Raw genomic sequence first — 22,124 nt, 5'->3', positions numbered from 1 at the left:
AAACTGAATTCCTGACTACAAATAAATTTGCTTGTCAAAAGCAAAGGGAGCAAGCAATTTAGAATATGTTGTAGATGTGACCATCAATACTCATTTTAACCTGACTAGACACCAATGCTTCAGATATTCAAACTGATTTTTAATTACTGTTTTTACTTATAAAATCAATTTTATTTTAACTTGCAAAGGTCGTCATTGATGCCAAATCAAATATCCCAGCTATTTCTCCCACTTCTGTCCCCAGACTTAGGTAATGCCCTGTATGTTTTATCTGTGCTCTTCAGCAGACCCATAAATATTCAGGAAACAAATTTCTCTTTTTCTGTTACCATTATGATTTTCCTTTGCTTACACCTGAACAATCCCATTACCTTCATACACATCCTCAGACATAGCTTTGTAATGTTACTGAAGATAATATCCATGACATGCCAACTTATTTATGAAAACGCAGAAATGTAAATCACACTCCTTTGGAAAACAAAAAGAAACAAATAAACCCCCCTGAAATTATTATTGCAAAGAGATAAGAACACAAAAATCTAATTCCAATGAAAGATAATTATAGGGCTGGACCACCACTTCCATGAAGAGAGGCTGAGAGAGCTGAGCCCATTCAGCCTGGAGAAGGCTCCAGGGAGACCTTGGAGCATCTTCCAGTATCTAAAGGGGGCCCTAAGAGAGGTGGAGAGGGATTTTTACAAGGACATGTGGTGACAGGACAAGGGGGAATGGCTTCAAACTGCAAGACAGCAGGTTCAGATTAGAACTAAGAAGGAAATACTTCACTGTGAGAGTGGGAAGACACTTGACCAAGTTGCCCAGAGAAGTTGTGGATGCTCCATAGGCCAGATGAGATGGGACATTAAACAGTCTGGTCTAGTGGCAGCTGTCCCTGCTCATTGCAGAGATTTGGAACTAGATTTTTAAAGTCCTTTCTAACTCAACCATTTTATGAATACATGATTCTAGAAATGTCAAGTATTATATAATTTATTCATATCAACCCAATTCATTCAAACTATGCTCAGAACCATATAATGCTGCAGAAGGATAGTATCAAGTGACAAAGTTTTGTTCTCTATAAAGTGGAAATAAGCACAGATTACAGGTTTTAGCAGTTACTAACCTATTTCTAGAATAGAAGCGGGACTCAATGATATCCTCAGCAAAATAAAACAGGAACTACCAATAATCATTAAGCTTTAAGTTATTGTTGTGATTTTCCATAGTGAGTCAAATACAACCTCCAAACAGAAATGGGCTTTTAGCAATTTACAGACACCTTGCTGCCAAACATTTCAAAAATTCACATGGTCAAGCATAGAGGTGCATGATAAAACATCTTGAAATATTTTTGCATCTCTACCAGACAGATAGGAATTGAGTGTGTAGAACTATAATTTTTCCCCCCAAGAGTTGCCTGGTACAGAGAACTGTCTTTGTCAACAGAAAAATTCCAACTTGAAAGTTCAAACCTCTATCAATGCTTGCTGCCAACACTCAAAAGTGAGAAATACAAGAGTTAGGCTCAGCAGTGGAGTAAGGGAGTATTGTAAAACTACTCTTTTTTGTTCATGTTCAACATTCCCAGCACTGGAGCCCAGACTGCCGTGGAAACCTGTGCTGAGTTAGGCAGGGGAAAGCTGCTGGTCTGCTCTCACAGTTGTGGGACAGATCCCCTTCCCCTGCACCATCAGAAATCCACATACATCCCACTGTCTTTGATGCAATTATTAGGCCTGCACCTGGACTTGCTGAGAAATTTTGGCCTGTGAGATCTTAAATGCTATTTTTGTAGTCACAAGGTTCCAGAAGTGGCTTGCATGAAAGAGTACATTTTTTTTAATAATTGTGGCCATCTCCTAATATTTTATTATATCATGGCAGTGTTTGATCTAGAAGACATTTTTTAAATATTCAGATGTTATGTGAAATATGCCTCTTTCCACAGTCCCAACAGACCTCAAAGGCTCTAAAAATCATACCCAGACTTCATTAGGAGTAAACTGACATCATCCCATGGAACTTTCAACTGTACTATCCATAGTCAAGATACTCAGAGCTGCCAATACAGGAGATACAACCCATCATCTGCTAATCTTACACATCCTCTCATGAGCATGTAGAAAAAATCAGCCACTACAAGGCAAGGGAAATGATTTAATTCTTTTTCCCATATAATTATGGGAAAGTTCAATAAATTACTTTCATTTTGATGTGAGAATTCCTACTTTATAATAGATCTTTGTTTTGGCATTCCCTTGCCAAAAACTCATACAGTTTATGAGCTGTATGAAAAAAAAATCCTTATTCGTTCTTACTCAAAATACACAATGTCTATTGTCACAGTCTCTATGCCATTCAGTGGAACCTGTTTATCTGTCTACATATTAGATATATGAGAAAAAAAGCACTGCATGTTTTGATCCCTTATACAGTCAGTGCATTACACTTAATAGTTATCTAGGAGATCTCAGTTCTGTAGCTGTGCTATCATTCTCAGGATTTCTGTTGTGTTGGAATTCAGCCACATACATGGCATGAAACATACATTTTTCTAACTTAGCACACTATTTTCCTGGGAGGAGGTCTGAAAAATATTGTATCCATACCAGACCAGAAGGAAAATGTGGGCACCACTATACACAGTACTTTCAATTAGTTGAAATTTGTCCAGGACCATAGGGCTAATTTCTCTGTTCTTGCTAATCACTAATTTGGCTAAGTGCTAAGCTCAGCAATTTTGCAAGTCTTCAGATGTTGCAGAAGTGTTTTCATTTCTCAAGATGAGACCTTAAATAAATTATATGGTACTTAATAATAGCACATGATCAACTTTATGTCTCATCCAGCTTTATGGATCATCACCAAACTACCAGAAGAGAGTATGATCAATTTAATTACTAAGTTTGAAGAAGAGTTACTTATTAATCCTCATTTTCAGAGCTCCCATATGTCTGCTTGCTCTGTGAGTTAATATCTCCAGACATGTCATGCTAGCTTCTATAGCTAAATCAGTCTTCTTAAGACAATAAAATGAAATGCTAGAAAAGTGATCCCTTTCCAAATGAAAAACTTTCTGACAGACACAAGATCTTATCTTCTCTTTAAACCTCCTCTTTTTCTCTAAATTCAATTTAACTAGGAAATCCATAATCTTTCATGGGACCATCATCATGGCAGAATCCCTGTAGGGATGTACCGCTAAGACATTGTTTTCATAACATATAAAATCAGCCACACTGCCCAGTAATGCCTCCAGAAATGTCAACCTGTGGAAACAGCAGGAAAAAGAGAATCAGACCAAGCTGCTATGATATTTTACCCATAATATTCTGTTTGTTTCAATCTACTTTCAGATTTATTAATAAGTGCTCCTTCAATCTATCTGTTAATTCATATAAATGTTTTGCAAACAAAGCATCTTTTGGCAAAGAACTACACAGTCATAAAACCTGTTGCCTGAAGAATCACTGCTTTTTGTTTGTTTAGAAAGTCTCTGAGATGGTACTAGACAGGGACCATCTGATGAAGCTTGTACTGGAAAAAACACGGGTAGATCCCTATCTATCTTCTCGATGGTACTAATTATTTTGCTGATCTTTATCATACTCATAAACTTTCTCTTCTGTAGGTTGAGGAGGTCCAACCTGCTCAGCTGCTGCTTTTGTGAAAGTTGTTTTACATCTTCATTCAACCTTATTGCCCTTGTTCCTTCTTTTTTTGGGATACCAAGGTAAACACATTATAAAACAAGGAATCATGCACTAACTTAATCATGATTTTTTACTTTATTTATTTTCCTAAAAATTCTTCATATTTTATTTACCTTCTTGCCCACTGACAGACTGTGAGCTCTTGTTTCCACAGAATTTTGTATCAGTGAGGTTAAAAGAATTATAGAAGTAGTTCAGTGTATTTTAAACTTGTGACTACTAAAAGTCACAATATGCTAAGCTGTCCTAGTAATAGCTGTATGACTTTATAACAGAGACTTCATTGCTGAATTTATCTGTTGTGTTTCAGAGATGGGAGAGATACACTGAGCTGACAAAGGAGTTATCACCTACAGCAGCTCAGGTACTGGAGTACTCATATCTGGCTCTATTGAGGTGTGGCCCTATGAAGAGTATAAGGTAGCATTAAATTTCCCTCTACATCCTGTCTGGTAAAAGATATTTTTCTATGACACATTTGTACAGTATATATGGCATTCCCATTTACAACTGCCTTGGCTGTATTTTCTAGGAAAAGTACCAAGAGCTGGTTTCTACCTCTTTGCCTCAAGACATCTGAGGAAAACAGCAGCACTCTCAGCAGTTTGAAATTCTAGAATGTTCATTGTCTGTTGAAATAAAAGCTCAGCCAAAAACTGTGAGAGAAGCTTAGGAGCTCAATCTAGACAATGCTTCCACATTAACAAGACAGGGGATGTCTTGATGTGACTAATTTCATGGGTGTTGCAGGACTGTGCTGGTAGTCACTGGGTTCCAATGTGCTGCAAATACTGTTTTCTTTATTAGTTGAAGAATGTACTTTTTACAGAAACTTTTTATACCTGAATTCAGAACTTCATTGAAGCAAACTGTAGCCACAGTGCCAAAATCTCCCATTCTATGCTCATATATCTTTTTCCTAGACAATGAAGGCATACATTTATGTCATTTCTCAGAGGTGATTATTCTTTTTTCCTTTCTTATATGAATTAGAATTGAGGAGAAAGAGTAGACACCTGCTCTTGCTGTAAGGGAGAATGGAGATAATTCCTGCACTATCTGAATATTTCACTACCCTGCTTTTAGTTTTTATTGATATAGCTCCTCCAAAGCTCCAAAAAGAGCTTTTGGCAGGAATTACTGTTCCCATGCACAGGGTGTGCAATGTTATCACTCCTTGTTAGGTTCTATTGATTCACTTTGGTTTAAAAGGAACTGAGGATGGATTCTGATCACTTAAAAAGAGATCAGTGACATACTTTCTGCTTTCACAGCTAATAGTGTAACTATTATAGTCAATAGTGTAAAGACTTTTATTCAGGGGCTGAGAATATAGTCCTCAGAAAATGAAATATGAACAGGCAAAATGTAGACTTTGTTTCCAAAGGAGGAAGAAGTTCTGAGTGTTGTAAAAATAAAATAGCTGCATTGAGCAATTTACATTGGCTTATTAAAGTCAGCATTTAAATTGAGGGTGAACGCTTTTAAAGCACCATAAGAAAGAGCAGGAATGCCAGTTGGATAGCTAATTTTAGCTGGAAAACCAGAATAAGGTGTAGTTTGAAGAGGAGATCAAAGAGAGAGACTTATAGAAATTGTATGGTGTACTGGCTACCAGCACAGGAAGTTACCATCAAGGCAACCAAAGTCAAAGACACAGTGCAATTACTTAAAAACACAAATGGATCCAGCATGTTCCTGCTTGGCATTCAGAGCTGCCTCTAACCCTGTAACTCAGGCTGGAAGTGAACTATTAGCAGGAAAAGTAGAGAGAGAAAAATCATAGCAAGCTTTGAAATCTGAATGTCTTTATCTTCATTAGTGAATCTTGTCAGCCTAGTAAATTTATTCCACTACATAAATGATTGAGCAAACCTTACAGTAAACAAAGAGAAAATGGGAAGAGAAGCACACAATATTGCAGAAGTGGCTGACTGCTTAAGAGAGACAGGGTTTTGTCCCCTGTCACATAAAATGTCAGTGGAAAGGTCTCTTGCATCAAGGATAATTATTTTTTCCACAATAACTTTTAGATCAGTATGATCATAGAAAAAAAAAGCCTGGAGGATTCACCCTGCCAAGCTACTCTAACCTTCTATAGGACACAGGCCTTGGGATTTTTATTTAATCACTATGTGCAGAGCCCTAACACCAGGACTACAGTTTTAATCTCACAACACATTGAAACAAAACCAGATTTTGATTATTTGTAAGCTTTATGATTGAGTTGATTGCATTTACTGGTAAACAAACATCCGAGAATGAATCATACAATCTTCAAGCAATGATACGATACTGATCAGCATATACGTGATAGTAAAGATACAGGCTGCATCTTTACCTACTTTTTTTCTGAAGTTACAATGAGTCTTGGGATGCTGGTCCATCAGTCATTCAAGGTGGCACATGTAGCAGCAAGTTCTGTCTGTGATAGTTTGTACCAAAAGACATTTGCCTGGTTAGATTGCTGTCAGCAGTATCGTTCATTTGCTGTTTATCCCAGATCTGTTTGCAAACATTGCTGAAAAAGTCAGCCAGGTTTAAAACACCATGTATTCTTGTAATGAAATAAAATAAATCATCATGGTAAGTATTTTTTTCATGTCTAATTGGCATGCCCTCAAGGGCTTTAAAATCTTCCTAGTGCTGTTAAATAACTAAAGGTTTGGTCTTTAACAACTCTTTTTCTGTTCTGGGAAGCACTTAAATGTTGTGAGCCCTCACACTGACTTCAGGAAGATTGCTGGAGTTATTAATCACAAGTCAATTTTTTATTATGGCATCTGTCATTAAATAATGGCAGTATCTGCAGGAAGGACCAAATTTTCTGCAATGGTTGTAAATAAATTGAACACAGACTTGAAGAAAACTCAACTGGCCCTTGGCAAACTGGAGCACCCTTAGGATGCCAGTGCTGTAGGTGATGCAGTTACTCATGAGTATTTTGGTCAAAGGGAGGCATGCAATTTGGGAGATTTCAGGTACACATTTTATCCTGCCCTATTTCCTTGTTTTAGGTTCCATATAGCCTCCTTTTCATTTCCTTATTTTCTCTGCCTTGGAAGAGTTCTCCTTCAGTAGGACATACGAACATTTGTTTTTTTCCAAAGGCTCAAAAAATGCCACATTCACTTCCAAACCTATGTCTCTTCTCAGACAGCAGTGCAGTGCAGTGCTGCCAAATCCAAACTTGTGGGCTAGTTTCCTTGTTTAACAAAGGTAACCTGAAACTCTGTAAATCTTGTATAAAGCTAACATCTGCATTTATTCAGCTGAAAATTACATGCACAAGGTTAGCTCCTAGCTGGTGTAAACAAGGACAGCTCTGAAGTTGCTGAGCATTGCATCCACTTACACAATCTAAACATATGGTATATATTCATCAGTTCACCTCCCTAACAAAAGTTTGGTCAGATTGCCATTGAGGTATTCATTCATGGAGTACTCATATATGCTCTTGTGCTGTGAAAAGCAGTTCTCAATTTTAAATTCAAAGACATATTTAAAAATGACTCTCAGAAAGTTTAACTATCTGCTGCAGCTGCCTTTTTGTGTACAGATTGTGCAATTCAGTTGGCTCCTTCTCTCCTGCTTCATGCCCATTTACTCTTGGATTCAGAAATCTCCCATTGCTGTTTGTATATGAAAGTGAAAATCTTGTTTCCCCTGTCCCACACACTGTCCTAAGCTTTGCTTCACAGACTCTAGCCATGATCAAAATTGATCAAAGTTTGACACCTAAATCCTGGCTTAAAGGCAAAGAGCAAACAGGACTAGAAAATAGGACAGACAAAGTGGATCAAATGGCAGGACTGACTACATAAAAGACAGTCACAAAAACAGGGGCAGATTATTCTTTCTATAGCATAGTGGAAGGACAAAGGGTGATCAAGGAAAGGATGGACTAAAACTGCAACAAGGAAACTCCAGACTTAGACATGAGGAAAAATCTTTGCTACAAGGGTGCCTATGAGAACCCCCCTGAGCAGGCTTCCAGGTGACTGAAAATCAGTCCTTGGAGATTTTCAAGAGCTGATGGCATAAGGAGCAACGTGATCCTACTTTGAGGATTTAACACTGGAGTTAGTCCCGTGTTTAAAGTGGATTGACGGAGATTAAATCCTTGCAAACCTAAATCATGCCACGACTCCACACTTTAGTTAAATTCACTTTTTATGTGACAAAAGCTGTCAACAAGACAATTCCAGTGACTGCAGATGAGTATTACTGTGCTAATTTACAAAGAAAGCCATGCACTCCTTTATCACAGATTATATTATGTATGATATAATATAGTAGGATACAATGATATAATATATAGTATAATGTTTTAATTAGAGCAATCTCTAACAGATAGACAAATGTTTACATGATGCTCGGATAAAACCTACAGCTTCGGCAGACATGAAGAAAGAAAAAACACTTTCAGCTTTTTCCTATAGAGTACAGGTTTACTAATGTAGAGCAACAGCTTTAATAGCTTTGGAGATTTTGTTTCACCCTCAGAGATAAATTTCTAAAGAAAATGTTGACCTTAAAGAAAAGGGGAATGAGACATTATTGAAAGAATTGAACGTTTTAGTGTCTGGGATTCTCTGTATATTTTAAATACCAAAGGATTTGAAATTCTTTTGATTAAAAAGGTAATTTGATCTCAATGTGCTTTTTAGATCTGCAAATGCTAATAAAACATACTTCAATTATAATTCTCTGGAGCTTGTGACGATAACTAGATATTATGTTTATAATGTTTTTCATAAAATGAACTTTTACTCTGAATTCCCTTCGATGCTGTTATTTACAGTTTACCTTTTTACAAATAGCAGCTAAGATGACATAACCTCTAAAAGGAATCTAAGTGATTAAAAAACCCCTCAAACCCAAATTTGTTTGATTCCCTTATACTAAAACGTCCCATATAAAAATGGGTTTTGCTTAGACTGTGTGTGGGTGGGGGGAGTTGCTCACTGAAAGCAGATGATCTGTATACAAATTCTCTGTTTCTGTGCCATAAAAATTACTAACTCCATTTATGGAAATCACAGGTATCTCATGTATTACAATTGGATAAAGGGAACATAAAGCCCCCTTAAAAGTTAAACCACTCTCTTTTGATTGTGACTTACATCACTCTGCACCTGTGTAAACCACCAAACAAGGTGTGAAATAGTCAGCAGAGATTTCAAAATACCTCATTAACAAAGATGCTTTAAAAGATTGTTGTCCAAAAGTAGTTTCTATGATAAGAATATAAAATTAGCATCTTTAAATATTTACAAAGTGACATGTATTTTAAAACCACCTAGGAAATCAACATCCTCCCTAAGATGCAAATAATCTGACAAACTATTCAGAATGAAATATGTATTCAGCAACTTGAGCATAATTTTCTTTTCAAGCACCTTTTGTGAATAGACTTGATTTTTGACAATGTCTTCATTATTCAAAAATATTTTAACCAGTCATCACCCAAAGATGAAGATAAGCATGAATGAGTCCTGCGGCTCTTTCAGAAGGCTCACAAATATCTATTTGCACTTTAAAAGATTTGGGGATTTTTGCATATCAGAACTGTACTTCGAATGCTTACAGACAGAGTTTGAAATATGATAGAAAATACTCTTGATAAATATTCTTTTTTTCCTTGCAGTAACCCCTTCCAAGTTTAGCCAGGTTGCTAACTTCATGTCTTCTCTGGATTTGAAAAGATGTCTCACACAAATACAGCAATGTATGACACTGTCTCTGACAAAGTAAATTTGTATGACATCAAACACACAGGTACACTCTGGTGGATGTTGCTGAAATGGCTTCTTAAAAGCTTTTCAGTTTTCCTTGAGTCATAATGAATTAACTTTCAAAAAACAACTAAAGGCAATATAGCATTAGGTGAAAAAAGCATTGAGAGATAGATCCTTTCTGTAAAGATTCCCATTCAAATAGAGAAGCTGGAGAAAACAAGTAGTGAGGGAGTCTCCTTGTCATCTTTTCTGTGGGAGGTAAAGCCAAGGCACATAGGAAGGGAGGTGAAGTTGTGACACACAGGAATTAGCCATCAAGATCACAGAAGAAATTTAAGAGTTGTACATTTGTATAAGGTTTTTGCAGGGGTGTAGGTTGGGAAAAAGTTTGTTTGCTTTTCCAGAACCACAACAGTGAATAGAAGACACTTATTTATACTCTCATTTTTTTTTACCACACCCAGACTGAATAAAACTAGTTCCATCAACCAGCTAGAAACAGGAGAATGGGACACTTGAGTACAAGTCTGAAGCTTGTAGGAGTCTTCAGCTTTCCTTCAGAACAATAACACAGAAGAGACTGAAGGAAAGTGCATCTGCTGGCCGATGGAAGACGGTGACTCTTGAAGCAATGAAAAATATTTTCTTCAAAGAAAGTAGTAACAGCTCTTTCATAAATGAAAGTTTCATACATGAAACTGCCTGTTTCTGAGACAATTTTAATAAAATGCCTAAAATAACATTTCACAAAGCAGTTGTGAGTTTAAAGGTACTGGAAAAAACTTTGAAATGTGTACCGGAAAAGCACTGAAACTCCCTGAAATCTGCAGCTAATTTGTGTTCCCAGGATGCACAATGTTTTTGATAGAGAATTAAAACTACAGAAGAGGCACACTGCCATTTTATTACAATTATTACCATTAAAAGATATGTAAACCTGCCAGCAGCATAAAGGAGATTCCCTGGCAGAAGGCTCCCTGTTCCCAAGCAGGTACAAACAATAGTGGATACCCATCTCCAGCTGAGTTCCATTTGCCATTTATTGCTTTTGATCTTCAAGTATGTAGGTAACAACTAGAATTACAGCAGTATCAACAAATATCAGAAATAAAAATACAGGAAGAATTTTGGAGGAGCAGCTGCTGGTATGTATGACAAATAAAAATCATACAATATTTTGCAGGCATGTATGGAAATCCACACAAGCAGTTCCACTAGTCATTCCACAGTAGAGGAAGGACAGCACTCCCAAAATCAGCCAGTTGTGGAGATGTATAATTTCAACCTGTTCCAAATAAAGACACCGGCTTGAATGTTGGAATTTACCTGGGCTCTCGTCCATCATTCCAAGTATTTGTTATCTGATGAATTTTACAAAACTCCTGTCATTTTCCCTAAAGCAGAAGAGAGAGAGAAATTAAAAAATCTGAGGTTGTGTAGAATGAATAATTTAATTTATATGATTTTCATCTCTAACAGCAGGGATTCCAATATTGATATTGAGATATTATTGCCTTGGGGAGTGTATTGAGTTCTTAAAAAGATATGCAGGTGTTAACACAAGTTATTTGTAAGTTCATAACTCAGTGAACTTACTGGCTTCACCAGAATACTATTTTTTGTGCCAACTGCAGTTCTGGCTTTTCAACTCTTAATGTAATGTCCATGCAGTGATGAAGTGGATTGAAATTCAAAGCACATAAATCTTTCCCCTATAGGATTCTTTTGACAGTAATTAATAGGTCTTCATAAAACTGCACAGATGACCAAATTACCAGATTCAGTTCTCCATTTCAGCTACCCAGTTTCTGCAAATAACAGATTACTTCTGGATCTCTGCACATTTCTGGTATACACCAATGGAAGAAAAGAATTGACAAGCTGGAGAATACCCAAAACATATCTGAAAGCAATTTGTATTCTGCTTGTCACATTGTTTTTCCTTATAGCTGTAAGTGAAAGGGATTTAAAGGTAGTGATCATGTGATATAGTAATTATTCCAGGAAACAGGACAATGAAATACATCCTTTGTGATGCTAAATAATATTAAATCAGAAAATTATGTTCTGAGAGACTCAGAATTTAAAGGATGCATTAGTGATTGGGTGGATGAGGATGACACAAGAAAATCCTTGTCTAGAGGCATTTTCACTACCTGATAGAAGAGGCACAGGGTGAGATGTTGACAATGTCTGCACATGACACCCAGTGTGTGCAGTCCTGACTCCATCTCTGTTCAAGAGCACAAATGCAGCTTGCATGGCAATAGTCTTTCAGGTCTCTGAAAGTTCCACTTAGTGTGTAACTTTTGTTTGTTTCTAATTTCAGAATTAAGATTTACTATTTTTGTGGGAAACAATCCAGCATTCATTGACATTAGCAGAAACCATTACATTTTAGTTTTGGATCTAACTTCTACTCTGAATTTTTTGGTGGGGAGTGGAGAAAAGACAATTCTTTTCCATCCCAAAGTCTTCTGAGATCCATATTTGATATGGCAGATCTCTGTATTCCTCCCATTCTCACAATTTACATCACTCATAAAAAATGTTAGAGGTTCAGGATTACTTTTTTTTTTTTTTTTTTTCTCTTTTTTTTTTTTTTCTTTTTTTTTTTTTTCACAGCAGGAACTTAAGGATTCATGTCCTTTGTTCCTTTGTCTTATACATATTCTAACTCTTTAACTCCCATTTTCCTGGAGGACGTGAAGACATGAAGTGCCTAATGCTAACCCTGCCTTGGCATAATTCCTGAATTGTATCCATAGGTTGAAACACCAACTTTTGGCTTTGTTGTCTTAGGTGGTAATTTCCAGACTGCAAAAGCAGTACTTTGCCTCTTCTTTGGTCTCTTCTTGCATCTTCAGACTATCTAGGAAAAGAACATAGGACAGTGAACTATCACTCTCTCAGTAACTTCTTTAAAGCATTCCTAATTACAGAAGTATTAATATTTTTTACTTCATTGCTTCATGAGTGTGGATAATTACTATTTCCTGTATATATATGTGTGTATACTGAGATGCATTTTCTGGTCTGAAAATGTGCATGAATAATGCCCTCTTATGGCAAAATTTAGAGATTTCCAAAAATTTATTTAGTCTAAGATCATTTACAGGCTAAATTGATGTCCAGAAAAAAACCAAACAAATAAAAAAAACCCCAACCAATCAAAAAAAAAAATCCCCAACATCAACCTAGAAAGAAAAAATAATTATAAAGGAAATTACACTGTGCATGATAATACAATCATTATGTGTTACACTAAATTTTCCTTCTTTATGCTTCCTCCTGTTCTCTAATATTTGAGAGGAAAAACCTGTCTGAAAATAGCAGATTTTTAACAATTAGGATAAGGATCCCATATTTGGAACATTTTGATGGGTGATCTTTGTCAGCTGCTAAATTAAATTGGATGTACATAAAACAAAGAGCAAGCATGTATTATACATATATTTATTTATATTGGCAACAAAGTATTTAACTGATTTTTGGACATGTTTTTAATATAAGTAAACAGCAAGGAATAAATAGGCAAGAGTGCACTGAAGTATTACTGAAAATATTTGTCTCCAATTTCACAATACTTTGGAAATACATTAAGATAAATTTGAAGTGTCACAAGTAAGTGTTTTAAATGTTAGCAATGGCAAAATGCCAAATAATAAAGTTTTTAATAAATATTTTGTATCAGTACAGTGTTTGTCTTTTGACTTTTTTACTCCTAATTGATTTTGAATAATGGGCAATAAATAAATTTAATTTAAGTTAAAAAGGTGTTACTTTGGAGAAGATACTCTGTACTGGCTGCCATCCAGACTATGTATTTTAAATTTTTTAGTCTTTTTGGCTTAAAAAAAACGACTGCTAATTGATTCAAATAAAGATTCAATTAACAGATGTTCTGGAGACATTCATATACAAAGGATAAATATTTAGTGGAATGTTTATGTTGCTCAAGAAAAAAAATAAGCATAGGCTCACTTTAAATTGTAGTTCTCTCAATAAAAGCTAAGAACCAATTTAAAGCAATGGAAAGTTTTCAGTATGATAGCAAATTCTGAGGCTTGGTTGATAATGTGAGACGTAATACTGTATTTTGGGTGCATCAAGTGTTTCTATCAATCCTGTGCTAATTTTGAGTAGGCAGCTAATAAAACAATAACAATAAAGTGTATTTCCAATCCATAACGGCCAATAAATACATAGGTCAGAGTCTATGACTGCTTCTAAGTACTTTTTTAACTAATAAAATTTGATTCTAAACTGATGATTTAATGTTATTTTAAATTAACCCATATCCTGGTTGTCCCGAGGCCTAAAAACCATACAAAGAACTCAGCAGACTCCCTTAAACCCCACTGAACACACGTTGCCTTCATCAGCTTCTATCATCCAGGCCAAGAGCTTGTTCAGACCTTTTATGCAACACGTTCTAATGAACAGTGTTCATACCATGAGGTAGCTTTCAAGAAAGGTTTTGATGACTGAGGTATGACAAGTTAATATACTGCAAAAAGCATTTTTTAGAGCCTCTCAAACATCTATTGCACTAACAGTGAGAAAAGGAAAACAGAGCTCCTGTCCCCACGATTCACAAGCATTTGGAGGCACCTGTGACAAAGGTTTGACCTTAGCACAGGCCATAATTCCTGAGACTTCACACAGTCAAGAATACAGCACAGAACAAAATCAAAAGCACAGCTTCAGTTTTATCTTCTTTAGGAGCTTAGTAGTGCAGTGCTATCTGTATAGAAAAAAGGACAAAAATGTCGGCATTGCACCTAAAACTTCAGTACAACCCCAGCTGTACCATGCTGATTCCTGAGCCAAATCTTGCCTCACGGCAGACAACACAACAGTCTGTTTGAGAAATGGGGATCAGTCTGCTGGCAGCAAGAATGCATTCCTCAATGCTGTGGTAGAGAATTACGACATGAATCCTATAGAATCTCAATGTTTTCCATTTTGGGGAAGTTAAAGTGTACATTGGATTTACATTAAAATAGCCAGTGCTTCTTTGGTTTCCTCAAGAGTATGGACAAATGGTCATACTGGATTCCTTGAGAGATCTGTTTAAAATCCCAGCTCTACTGAGAGTAAGGGGAACAAGGCAAAAGGATCAGGCTTGATTTGTAGGAGAGGAGGTATCTCTGAGGCTGATTCCATTCCTCAGCATTCTCTGGTCATATATGCACAGACCCTTGACATTTCCAGGGGACAGCAGGGATTATTCAGATTGCTTCAGTCAATGCTCTACTTGGCACGCATGCTTCAAACGACAAACTTTTTAATTAGCTTTGCTCTTCTTTCATCTGGAGACACAAGTTCTTTTATGTCTTCTGCATGGCAAGAACTTCCTTATGGAGAGTAAATGGGACAAATGGCCAAGAGGACATGCTTAGGGAAGGACTAGGCATACACAGAATAGTCCTTCTGCTCCTCTTCTAAAGGAACAGCCTGCAGATTGCAAACAATATGTAGTCAGCAATTAGATGGTGAATACCATCAGCAAAGATTAGTCTGTGCTTACAGAGAACAAAACAAATCAATGACTGTAAGGTATGCAGTCATTATTCTTGATTTGAAGATGAAGGATGGTGAGAAATAGGACTGTGCTGGCATATTATTTGGGACCAGACTGGGGGTGGTTGGTTTTCTATAACCAGGCTTGTAGGAGTGTGTTTCAAATCTACAATGAATAGGGGAAATAAATTATAAGTCTCCTTTTACTTTTTATTTATTTTTAAAAAAGCGCAGTAATTCACACAAGGCTCTACAAACACTGAAGTAGCTGAATCAATGACAAAAAGATACCTTTCCAAAACTTCCTTCCAATAGAGTGAGAGGACTCCCTTGAGTGATCCCTGTAGATGCAGTAATAGATCAAGTAGCAGACTGTAGAGTGGCATGTGCTGGGAATGGCCATGACACTCAGGGCTATGTCACTGCCCCTTCTATCCTGCAGCAATCCCTTGCCTTCGCTCCCCTCCTATTTCTATTTGTCTGTTTGGATAAAAAGCTCATAACTGCTGCTGCTTTATTTCCCTCTGTGTTTATAGAACTCCTTGCACCATATGACCTTCATTCCAAGTACTTCCAATGTACATATTACAAACTGTTGCCTCCTCTATGCATTTGCGCTTTTTACTATTTGCAGCTTGCTTGGCCTGAAGCCATCCTTGGTGCACCAACAACCCTTTCCTTTCTTTCATTCACATCTTCCTTATACATATTCTTACTCATCAACTTGCAAAATAATGATTACTTGTTTGATTTCTCAAAAACTGAAATGCAGCTTTGTGCAAGAACAGTGATCTGGTTCATTTACTGACCTCATTTAGTCATAGTGGCTAAAAAGTGGAAAATCTGACTACAACACTGTCTTTGCTGTCTACAAACAGCAATAATGTGGTTGCCATACTAAAGAGAGGAAGCTTGAAGGCCTGGTAGCATACCATGAACATGCTCACATTTTGTGTACAGGCACAGAAGCACTTATTTGATTATGACCTTGCCCAAATCACAGTCTCTTCAAGGGCAGAGTTACTATGAAGTGCTGGCTCACTGTCTTCCAGGGAAGCCACTCAGAGAAGGGTTTATTAAATGAGACAGCTGCATTTTTATTAAGCTGAGAGCATGATGCTTTCCTCTGTTCCCATCCAGGTAGTAGTACTTCATTACATGGTTACACCAATCCCGATCCTAAGCACCTCATTTTTCTTAAGCTCTGAAAAGACAAATTATCTCCTTTAAATGGACTTTCACAGAACCTTAAGCATTAAGAATAAAACTGATCACTTCAGTTTGACAGCTCATTGTTAGTTACAAGCCTGCAGTTTTATAAGGCTGTGACCTTGGTGAAGAAGCTTCACTCTTCATGACCAGTCTGACGCTGACCCACCTGAACAAGGCCATTGATAAGTTGGGGCATACTATGTCCAAGGACCTTATGCCATCTCTGATCACACAGTGGTATCACCAGGAGCTTTAACCTTATTATCTTTTAAATCTTTGAACTATTGGTTGTGAAAAAGAATGCAAATTGCTGTTCATATGAGCACACCATCAAAACAAACACCTAATAGCTTTCCCACGACAAAGTGCTGATATATTTCACACTTTCCCTAGTTCTTGTAACTGTAAGAAAGAAAATAAACAATGATGAATTAATTGGATTACCTAATGACCATGCATTTCTTTAAGGTGATTTGACACTCATAAATGAGGGCAGAGAAAATAGATGTTAATAGCATTTTCTCTCATCACTTGGAATTTGGACATTTACTGTACACAGCATTCCTTTGATTTTTAAGGAAGCAATGAATTCCATTTGATGGTTACTTTATTATGCCTTTCCTACATTTTTCTTTATAATAGCTGGCACTTGATCTTGTCTTGATCTGTGCTTGTGTTCAAAGCAGAATCTGGTTATTAAGCCTGTTGGTCTTCATATTGGCTAGTTGTTGCCAATCCAGTGAAATTTTTTGATTCTATTCCACTGTGCCACCATTAACCATCCAACTGCCTCTCAGAAGGTTCCTTTCTCCTCTTTACACTTCTCAGTTTCCTGCCTTCTTTTAAACTTGTGTTCCTTCCAGTCCTAATGCCTCCTACAATATATATTCACTTATTCGGGAGCTTAAAATCTAAGGGAGGGGAAACAAATCAAATCAAAACAAAACAGAACAAAAAGGCAAACCCCCAAGCCCATATGTTAAGTAAAAATCAAAATCCACTTGTCTTTCTTATTACTGGCTACAGTTCCTGTTTAGGTCTAAAGCAAAGCTTGAGTCCATTAAGATGACTTGTTTGGGTAAGAAGCAAACACCATGTACAGATACAACAAAATCAGCTCTATTTGTTTTGGCCAGGGGGATTTGCTTGCTCAGATCACATTGCAGGAGTCAGAACTGCTCCAGCTCCGAAGCTGAGCGAGGGCCTGACTCTGTCCTCACATATGTGATGTGACCTGGAATAACTGCCCTTGGTTATAAATCTCACATGCAAGAAATCAGAACCAGAAGCAAATTGTACAACACATCATACACTTTGTGTAATAGAGGAATTATTAAAAATCAGTTGCAAAGCACAGTCCAAGTTACTTGTCCTCATCCCCATGTTAGGCTGTAAAATACACAGGCTGGAAAGCAAGTGTCTTGCATACTTTTCATTTAACTCACAAGGCTGATTCATGCCAGTTAATGCTGAAACCCCACCTCATAATTGGGAGAAGTAATTTCCATTCCATGAGTTTTGCTTGAAGCTAATGTATGCTATTACAAAACACCTAAAGTAAAACTTTAACCATTTCTCTTAGCCCAGCTGTGAAGTTCAAACTGCTTTTTAAAGTTAATTATCATGCTCTGACCTGCACATATGCACATGTTAAATACAAATAAATCAATATAGCAAGCTTGTTCTTGTTTCAATTTGCTTTTTAAAATTAGCATTCTCTGGGTTTGCCTATCAGATATGAGTGTGATGGTATCTCACAGATTAAAGTTTTGCATTTGTCTCTTTGTAGTTCATTTGCTATTTTAAAAGCCCAAAGTCCGTGAGGGAGTGTCGGAAAGCCCCATAATTTTCCTCAGTGTTCCATTTTACCTTTTTATCTCCAATGTAGCTAGTACATGTGAGGAAGTGCAGCTAGCCAGATGGCCCTGCAGTGTCCATACATTCACAAAATCGCTGACAAACACAAGTGACTTAAACTAACGGTGGTGTTGATTCATGTTTGAGCATATTCTTTTTGTTCTCTTTATTTTAAGAAGTATGTGTTTGTGCTTTTATCTAGAAAATCAATACTATAAAGGAAAAAAAAAGTAGACTTTTTCTATTAAGGGAAAAATATTTGGGGAGGACACAATCGTCATAAATTCTAGTGTTTGCATTTCATGGTAACATACTTTTGTTTCTCTCTGACTGGTATTGCCATCTATTACACATCTCCCCTAAATCTCCTCAAAGAGAAAGATTTTCATATTTGTTCTGTGGTTTTCTGTGCATTTTCCTTTGAATCACCCTGTGTAGGTCACAGCAAGAGGGAGAACACTGGATTGGCTGATTCACTCTGTTGCTTGGCATGACAATCTCTAATTGCACTTAGTTGTGGGGATTTTCCAAAGCAAAAAAGTGACTTCTCTTTTTGCCAGGATGCTGCTGTCCAACAGAGGCATTTGAACATCACCACAATTCAAGGATGAGCAGCATCATGTTCTCAACCACACTGCCTGCCTGTGGAGAGAACTGAGGGCTTGGTTTAAACCATTCTCTGGGACAGCAAGTGTTCACACATTTCTGTGTAGTTTATTTGTGTTAAGGAGGAGAAGTGTAAGACCACAAATGTTTTTGAGGACTTGTGATCTCAAGAGTTTGGTTCATCTAAAGGTATCAATAAATTAATCTTCAAGACATAATCTGAAGTAGATCAAGCTTTCAAAAATTCTGGATCCATTTATTTTCTGACTTTTCATTTGAGAGGACAGACCATCCCATATTTTGTATCCTCTGGTGTGGTAAGTGCCATACAATATTGGAATTTCTTGTTTGAAGAAAGTACTAACTGCTAGCCTGGCACTGAAGCCTGGAAATACACTATCTTTGAAATACCTGTGACCCTCCCTAATGCAAAAGAGCATTTACACAAAGTAACCAACAGACAGCTCATAAAGATACCCACATATAAAGACAAAAATTTATTCAGTCAGGGTGCTGTATTCAGGCTACTCCCTGATCTCTGGCTATAATACCACCACTATTATTGACTGCTTTGGTTAGCATGGCCAGAGCTGGAAACAAAGCTCTAACTCGAGCATGTGCACATTCATTGTGGGTACTTGTTTACTTGTGAACATATTACTGGCTATGGGGGATGTCTCCAAGCGCACCACAGGATGAGCTCCCTCCAAATCCTGCTCTAACAGTGCACTGCTGAGTGACCCACACTGCCTCAACCGGATCAGAGATAATCCCTCTCTCTGCAAAAGTGAAAATCTTCATCCAAATGAAGTTTGCAGCCAGCAGGCCAGAGAAGCACAGAATATGCTTGCAAGAGAGTTTAGGAAAACCTAAGCCAAAACCCAAGTGGTGTTCTTGGAAAATCTTCGGCTTTAACGGAGTCGACACCTTGGGTAAAATTTTCAGCGTAAGAGCAGAAATCTCACCAGATGGGAAACACTGCTCCGCGTATCTTGGGGAAAACTGAGCTTGAGTAAATGTAGCTCCCAATCTCCGCAAAAAAGCTTCTGAAAGCTGGGGTAAAACACCTGGATCAATCAGGGGGCTGAGTCTAACCACTGCTTTACCACTTCTGTTACTATTCTTCGCTTTTCAAGTTTTAGAGAGAGGAAACAGTTCGAGGGGAGCGGGGGGAAGAGCCCGCTCCGGGGGCTCTGCCTGTCACCCGGCTCCCCGCACGGCAGCCGCCCTCGCTCCCTCCTCACAGTGACACCTACCGGCTCCGGCCCACCGCATCCCCGCGCTCCGCTGCCCGCCGGGCCGCCCTGCCCCGGCCCCGCCGCCTCCCCGCCTCTGCCCCGGCCCCAGCAGCGCTGCCAGCCCCGGCACCGCCCGCCCGGCGGGGCAGAAACTTTCCCGGCGAGTTTCGCAGCCGCGGCTCGGTGCGCGATGGGGCGGGGGCCGCGGCCGAGCCCCGCGGGCCCGGCGCGGGCGCTGCGCCCCTGCGGCTGCGGGCGGCCCCGCGGCGCTGCCCGGGGCGGGCGGACGGGCCGGGCGGCGGCCGCCGGCGCGCAGGGCGGGGTGTGGCCTCGCCATTATTTATGAGCTCCAGCCCCTATTTGCTCAGCTAATGATGCACCGGCGGCCGCCGAGCCGAGCCTCGCCTCAGCGGCGGCCAGGGCAGGGCAGCGCCTGTAACTGGAAACCAGCGCCGGCACCGCGCGGCCGCTCCATTCACTCCTAGGTGCGGGTTGCGCGCAGGGGAGAAGCGCTCCCTGAGCCTCAGGAGTCCGCTGCCAGGATTATTGACAGAGCAGGCGGGAGTATCTTTGCAACCACCACGAGGAGAGTCTTTCCTCTTTTTTTTTTTTTTTAATTTTCATTTTTTTTTTTAAATTTATTTTTCCCTCTACCCTGAGCCAGGTTTGGAATTAAAATGTTCTGGTAGCAGGAATGGAGTCTATAAACTGATAGAAACCAGATAGAAATCAGTATTGCTGCTGCTTCTGATAGCCGGGTAAGCATAACTTAAAGTTCTCTTTCTTTTCTGTAATAGATGTGAAATGTCTCTGATGGTTGAAATTTGCTGCTGTTCACAGATAGGTAAACCAATGCTTTCCAGATTGGCATAGTCCGTGCTTGGCAGGGTTTTCCTGTCTTTTTTTTTCTCCTTAATTTATTTTCTTCACTTTGCCAAATGATTTTCCCTAAAGGATTTAGGGGTAGGACCCAGGCTGTAGCAGATGACACCTGCACAGCGCTTCCTACAAAGCGGTACTGTACTTTGTAGAAGCCATGCAGCATGCTGCCAGCGACCTCCGTGGCAGGAAAACTTCACTATTTCACTCTCGTAGCGGTTGTCTGTTTGTTTACACTTAGACTAGAATGTAAAAACAGAAATGCAACGAGACACTGCTTTTTGTCTGTCCTGTAGGATTCTTTGAAAGTACTTGCAAAGCTTTAGGTCTGTGTGTTGTCAGCAGAGATCATGTGCACTGGACGTGCTGAATATAGTATCATGACTTACTGAGATAAATTCAGAGCTGGGATATAAGCCCAAAGCAAGAGTCAAACCTGCAATGAGCTGTCAGTTACCAGCTCTGTAAATCTCTGAAATTAAACCTATTTCCATTAGGTAACTCACATGTCAGACACCCTGAGGTACCTTTTTGGCGCTATATGCATATATTATTTATGTGTCTAACAGCTGGGTAGGAACCATGCTGTTCAGCACTTGAATCTTATATTTGCCTGTCACTTCTGTGTTAATGGTGAAGATCTGCAATTTGAGCAATGAAATGTAGCAATGTTTCACTCCTCTAACTGATTACACCAGAATTGGCAGGAGGCACGAGAGTGGGAGGGAAAGAGAACTGAAAGGGTTTTTTTTTTTTTTCTATTATTGTTTCCTACAGTATTATTTAAAGGAAGAAAGCCGCACACTTGTTCCGCACTTGGCTTTTTATCTATATTGCAAAGAAAGCACAGTGCTACTACTGTAAAATACTTATCCCATTGCGTCTATTAAATCACATGTTCTGTATGATTGGCTATTTATTTTGGCTTGACAAATTTTATTGGGATTTAATGGCATTTCTCTCTTAGAAGAGGAGTAAGTTAAAGGATATCCCATGGGCAAGTCACAAGGTTTTAAATTTAAAGCCCACTAAGCAGCATTAGAACTAGAGTTCGTGCAGCCTGTTAAAGAATTATTCTTGGCAAAAACTCTGCGACTATCATCTTATTAGTTAACAGACCCTTAGAGATAATTTGGAACTAGGCCAGAATGGATATGCTTTTCCTACAGACCCGATCTGTAGCTGGCAAATTTCTGACAAGGTTGTTTTTGTCAATTAGCAGAGCTGTAGAATTACTTGATCTCCGTGCATTTCTCAGTTCTCAGAGCAAATGAAGAAGAATTTAGTTTGTGTGGGCTGCAGAGCTCTGCGCTTTCATGTACACTCTCCTTCCCACCCCCAACTTG

At 38.5% G+C, this 22,124-nt stretch overlaps 1 protein-coding gene and 1 long non-coding RNA gene across 4 annotated transcripts in view; one reads left to right on the top strand and one right to left on the bottom strand.

Moving 5' to 3' along the window:
- Positions 1 to 7,976: 7,976 nt before the first annotated feature.
- On the bottom strand, positions 7,977 to 20,132 carry LOC146763513 (uncharacterized). Of its 3 annotated transcripts, none has more exons than XR_014952177.1 (3): positions 19,918 to 20,120; positions 11,617 to 12,332; positions 7,977 to 10,854 (listed from the first exon to the last, which is right to left on the bottom strand). It is a non-coding gene; the product is annotated as an uncharacterized LOC146763513 (long non-coding RNA). The 3 variants fall into 3 exon arrangements; XR_014952176.1 differs by having other exon boundaries at positions 12,243 to 12,332; positions 19,918 to 20,089; XR_014952175.1 differs by having other exon boundaries at positions 7,977 to 12,332; positions 19,918 to 20,132.
- Positions 20,133 to 20,286: 154 nt separating this feature from the next.
- Positions 20,287 to 22,124, top strand: part of SEMA3C (semaphorin 3C) — a 128,531-nt gene continuing 126,693 nt past the window's right edge. The window contains exons 1-2 of the mRNA XM_085568366.1: positions 20,287 to 20,384; positions 20,564 to 20,657. The gene's annotated coding sequence lies outside the window, so the exon portion shown is untranslated. The remainder of the gene's footprint in view (positions 20,385 to 20,563; positions 20,658 to 22,124) is intronic.

The sequence above is a fragment of the Lonchura striata genome, chromosome 1A (genome assembly GCF_050655825.1).
Source record: "Lonchura striata isolate lonStrDom1 chromosome 1A, ASM5065582v1, whole genome shotgun sequence".
Lineage (NCBI taxonomy): Eukaryota > Metazoa > Chordata > Aves > Passeriformes > Estrildidae > Lonchura > Lonchura striata.
Note: the sequence above shows the minus strand (reverse complement) of the source record. Positions and strands in the feature narration are given on the sequence as shown.